Here is a 5853-nt window from a genome sequence, read left to right as displayed (position 1 = left end):
TGCCAAAGTGCCTTCCGTTCGTTTTGGGGCGGCGCCCCCTGAATGGTAGGCAAACCGCTTCATTAGTGCGGCCGTGTGAATCTGTATGTTAATTTGCGTTTAATTTGAGGTTTCGCTCGGCAGCGGGTAAGGCGGTCGGTGGCCACGTTCCTTGCCCGGTGGGGTGCTGCGGTTGCAGGAGGAGGGTGTGGCAAAATTATGCTACGCAGCGTACAAAACCGGCGAAGGCCAACCCTGCCCTCGCGTACCAGCGTGTGCGAGCTGAAGCCCGAGGTTCACGGGCAATTTATCGAATGCGGCGCGGCACAAATCCCTTCGCCGTTGGGTGGCATTTTATCGGACGCTTCATGTGGCCGTGGTTCCAACGAGTGTGTGTGTGTGTGTGTGTGTGTGTGTGTGTGTTAAGTAGCTCACGGGCAAGGGCAGGTCTCTATTTTACTTTTGTGTGTGAGTGCGTTTTTTGTAGCTGCTATTGTTTCGCTTAGCGCCCCCTGTTAGCGAGAATCCATTTGTGTCGATGCTTTATTTCATCTGCATGCGCCCGGGTAACGCCAAATCCCGGGCAAAGATGGTTCACTGTAAGCCCAATCAAACCGGCCCGCCCGGTTTTCGAATAGTAAATATGTTGCCCGCGTTCATCCTGCCCGTCAATTCGAGCGGTTCCCCGGAGTTGGATCGGTTTTGGGCTTAACGCGCGCGGGACTCTTCACGACCGCCTCCTCAGGCTTCATTGCAAACCGTTCGTAAGCTGCAATGATGGGTGTGGAGTAGTGGTGGGAGCTCGGAATCGGACCTGCCCAATGAATATAGTTCCAGATCCAATTCTCCAGATGCTGGAACTGATTCTCATTTCGGGGTCTGGAATCGGTTCCGGAACCGGCCCCGAAATGGGAATCGGTTCCGGAACCGATTCTGGAGCTGATTCCGGAGCCGATTCCGGAGCCGATTCCGGAGCCGATTCCGGAGCCGATTCCGGAGCCGATTCTGGAGCCGATTCTGGAGCCGATTCCGGAGCCGATTCCGAAGCCGATTCCGGAGCCGATTCCGAAGCCGATTCCAGAGTCGATTCTGAATCTGGAATCGTTTCTGGAATCAGAGTTGTAATCGGAATTGACCTGGAAATCGAAATTTGCGCCGGAAACGGTATCAGGATTGGAATTGACTCCAGAATTTGAATTAGTTCCGAAATTAAAATCAGTTCTTGAATTGAAATTGAGAATGGATCGTTTACAAGAAAATTTTTTTTCTTTGCGGCTATCCATACGTATTATCATTGGACCCAAACGCCTATTCTTATGGAGATGCCGAAACTGACTCCTATTTCTAAGCCAATTCCGATTCCGGAGCTGTTTACGATTCCGAAACTTATTCGAATTCTGAAGCCTATTTCAATTCCGGAATCGATTCCGGAACCAATTCCGATTCCTGAATCAATTCCGGAACCAATTCCGATTCCTGAATCGATTCTGTAATTGATTCTGAATCCGAAACTGATTCTGATTCCGATTCCAGTACTGAATCCGATTCCAAAACCAATTCCGATTACGATTCCAGAACCAATTCCGATTCCGATTCCGGAACCGATTCCGATTTCGGAACCGTTTTCGATTCCGGAACCGATTCCGTTTTCGGAACCGTTTCCGATTTCGGAACCGATTCCGATTCCGGGACCGATCCCAGTTTCGGAGCTGATTCCGGAACCGATTCCGATTCCAGAGCCTATTCCGTAATCGATTCAAGAAACTGATTCCGGACCAACTATTCTGAATTGATTCCAGAAAACTTCAGAGCTAGCTGGAATCGATTCTGGCGAACATTTCATTTTTCCCATCACTGGTGTGGTGTGAGCAACAATAAAAAAAAACTAGCCAAAAAACTGCCTACTTTCGACGTACCACCCGGCTGAAGTGACGGGGACCGGAAAATGCGCATTTAATTTCGGAAAGATTTATTGCCGCTACAGGCTGCGGCGAACGTTGACAAGGGGCAGGCCGGAGGCTTCCGCCATTCCGAGCAAATGCTGTGAATGCTGGCGTGCGAGGTGGTTGCGTTTCGTTACTTGGTAGGCTGAGGTTTAGGTTCTTTTTTCACTTCTCTTTCCTTGATCGGTTTGGTGTGTGAAACTGTGTCTCGATTGCTGCAGCGTGAGCGTTTCTGGCCGCGTCCCAAGTGGGATGTTGCTATATATTTTCTTCTTCTTCTTCTTCTTCTTCTTTTCTAGCGCTTCGAGTGAAGAAAGTGTAATCAGGTATTAGACGTAATTCGATTTTGCACAAGCAAAATAAGAGAACGTACACTGCCCGGCCCTTGTGCCTGCCGAGTTTATAATTATCTGCTTCAAAAAGACGAGCGCGCCTCGTTGCGATGGTGATTCGATTCGGCACGCGGGCCCAAAGGAGCATTCCCTCCGGGAATTCTCACGGAGCTAAAGCTTGAATATGCTTTCGATTTCAATATTTCTATTCAGACGACACGAAGCCGACTCCGTAGCCGGGAAGACCATGGGATGGCTCGAATCGAATCGATTCAAACGCCCCGATCCCTGGAGAGATGGGTAGCTAGGGAACTGCGCCGCCGGCGTTTTAGAAGAAACACCGTTTACACAGCACGCGTAAGCTGATGAGGAGCCAAACGATTGGTGTGGGGGGGGGGATGATTTTCTAATTAAATTTCACCCAACTATCCATACAAACCGGCGGCTGGGTGGGAAAGTACAGCCACCGGGGCTTCGAAACCTTTTTACCGCACGCAAAAAAAAGCCACCTCAAGAACCCATTTTCATGTGCAAGTAGCTGTCAAGTGGCACTTGGCAGCCTGAGTCGAAAAGGTTTATCCTGGATTGTATTTTTTTCACCCTCCCCAATTTAACTGGTGCCAAGCGTTCTGCCGGGCAGTCCTCTCGGCACGACGTTGCTCTCCCGCAACGACCGCACTTGAAACAATGTTCGGGTGCGAATCGATTGGCACTGGGTGTCGATTGATCGAAGCTTTTATCTCGTTTGCCGTCTTGGAGGGCGGGATGTTAGGGGGGGGGGGGGGGGGGTTCTTCTGTTGCGGTCTTGCGTCGTTCTGTGAGATACGTTCGTTCACAGGAGCTACCCCGTGGCTCACAGGCAAAAGGAATGCTATCTACTCTCGAGTTCGATGGGGAGGTGGTGTGTTTTTTTTACTCTCTGACTGGAGTCTATGTATGTGTGTGTGTGTGTGTCTATGTATTTGTGTGCCGATGAAACTGTACGGTAAGATTTAATATGTTTGAGAGATTTTAAAGTGCGACTTGAGACACCCCCGTTTCGGGAAAGGAATTCGGAAACGGTACCCTTACGGTATGTATGAAACAATTCCTACACGGGCACTTGTGTGTTTGTGTGTCTGTGTGTGTGTGTGTGTGTGTGCTGGAGAGAGTGTAAGAAGATGTTTTCCGAGAAGGTCAGCCAAGCACGTCGTTGGCAAGCTTGTAAGAAGCTGGTCAAGGGTTGTCCTTACGCTCGGCAAACTGCTGGGCAACAAATGGCTTTGCTAACATGCTTTTTTAGCAATACTTGAGAGTAGTGGTCGGCCGCGTGAGCTAAACCTTTCCCGACCGGTGGCATTTTTTTTTTCAGGATGTATTAGTAGTAGTGACATAGAAAACGTAGTACAACGATAGGTAGATTTTTCATTGTAGTGAACATGTTTTCAGCCTCAAAAGAATAGAAATTATTTATAGGATTGCTGACCTATTCTAGGAGACTGCAGGCTTGGCTCTTGTGGACTCTTACGGTAACATAGAAATTAAGGACCTCGTTACTATTCTTGACTCGTCACTCTTCTTCCGACAACAGAACTCTTACGTCATCGCAAAAGTTATCCGCAGGTTGGTTATATTCATCGTCTGGCATCTGATTTTACTGATTCCTTCTGTTTAAGACAACTGTTCATCGTAATAGTCACCACACACTGGCCACACAACTTGAGTACTTGAGATTGAGATTACTAAGAATTTTTGTTTGATAACAATAGTTTTAAGAACCTTTGGATGGAATTTGGATCAGTCTCCAACAAATGAAAAAAGAGGCTTCTTCGGGCTCTACTATCCTTAGAAAGGTGTAGGGTGATAACGCAATCCGTTTTTTTGTAGCTAAGTCAATTAAGTTGTACGCTGCAGACTAGTGTTGCGTAAATCTGATTCGGATTCATGAATCTGAATGATTCTTTGAAATGATTCCATGAATCTAAATCTCGGTTGGAAAGATTCATTCATCTCCAAAGATTCATAGAGCTTAAGCCTCTTATTATTCTTCTTCTTGGCGTTACAATCTACGTGGTCATGACTTCCTGTACAGGATTTTGAAACTTCTTGGCAAGTACAACACAGCTGGATAGCTTGTTTTGCTACGGGGATCCGTCTATGCGACGGATTGTGTAAATTCAATATTTTGAAAATCGTACGTGTCTAATGATTTAAGAATCCCTGTAGATGTATGAATATAATTCATTAATGGACTTATTTTCCGATATTCGTGCATCGAACTTTGTACGATGGAGATTCATGCATTTTTAGCGACTCACAAATCTTTAGAGATTCACGAATCGTTGGAGAGTCGATTCGAGATTCGCATCGCTCATTGTTGAAGACTCATATGAATGAAAAATTCATGAAACCCTACACTACTCTCGTCCTGATTCTCCAAAGGAGACTCCAGAGGTAGCTAAAGATGACGACCGTGGGAACAGTAGCTCTGGCCAAACAGAGAAACATGAGTAGACATATCAGGAAGCAGAAATTGAATCCACTGGCTTCGCAGCAGTGAGAATTGAGGTCAAAACTCAATGTGATCATTTCAGGCGAATTTCGGCGGTATTTCGATATGACATCCAAGTCCGCGAACCGGTTCAACATCCTTGCTCCTAGACCAGTTGTGAATGTTTAATGTCTGATAGGCCAGAGTAAAGGCCACTCAGTGCTGCAAAATGTCACTGTCAATGTCATAAAAAAATCTGACTGAAACAAAATCCATATCAGCGTCACGTACTCAATTGTGATAACCAGAGGTGATACTCAGAAAGGTTCGTGTGACCAATACATGCTCAAGACATGTTTTCGACCAGCGCTTGGTCAGTCACTATGCCACGATTTTTTTTACTGTGATCAGTTTTGCAAAATATCACTGACATATTCATGACAAATTCCGACTGAAACAAAATCATGTCAGCATCACGAGCTCTACTGTGATGACCAGAGGCGAGACTCAAACAGTTGTTGTGATCATCACATGTTTGATGAAATTTTGTGGTACCAACTTTTGGTCACTCACTTGGTCGTGACATTTTCTGTTGGTGACCATCATGATCCATCAGTCATGGGAGACATGCGGTGCTTGCGAGTGGTTCCAAGAAACAAAATGAGCCTGATTTATCGCTCTGTTTGCATGCTTGTTTGGTTGGTAGAGCCCACGTGCCAAGTAAATTCCAAGAATGTCGTGATTATCGCCGACAACTATGTCGTGACCAAGTGAGAAACCAAAAGTTGGGTGCTAAACTAAATGTCACCAAGCGTGTGATTGATTCTCCAACTGTTTGAGTATAGTCACTGATCGTCTCAGTTGTGTACGTGATCTGATTTGAGCTTCGTTTCAGTCATGAGTGTTGATGACTGAAATAGTGGCATTTTGCAGCACTGTTCACAACCAGAAAAAAATCATGATTATCATTGAGTTGGACTCAAGAATTCACATGTCGTGTTCAGCATGTCATGACGCACTTTTATTCACTATCAGCAATGAGCATCACAGCTACCACGGATATGTTCATTGTTTTCGTTGGTGAAAATCTCGTGATAATCATGACATTTTGCAGCCCTGAGCCTTTACC

This window comes from Anopheles gambiae, chromosome X (assembly GCF_943734735.2).
Source record: "Anopheles gambiae chromosome X, idAnoGambNW_F1_1, whole genome shotgun sequence".
In the NCBI taxonomy this organism is placed as follows: domain Eukaryota; kingdom Metazoa; phylum Arthropoda; class Insecta; order Diptera; family Culicidae; genus Anopheles; species Anopheles gambiae.
This window is presented reverse-complemented; position numbering follows the sequence as displayed.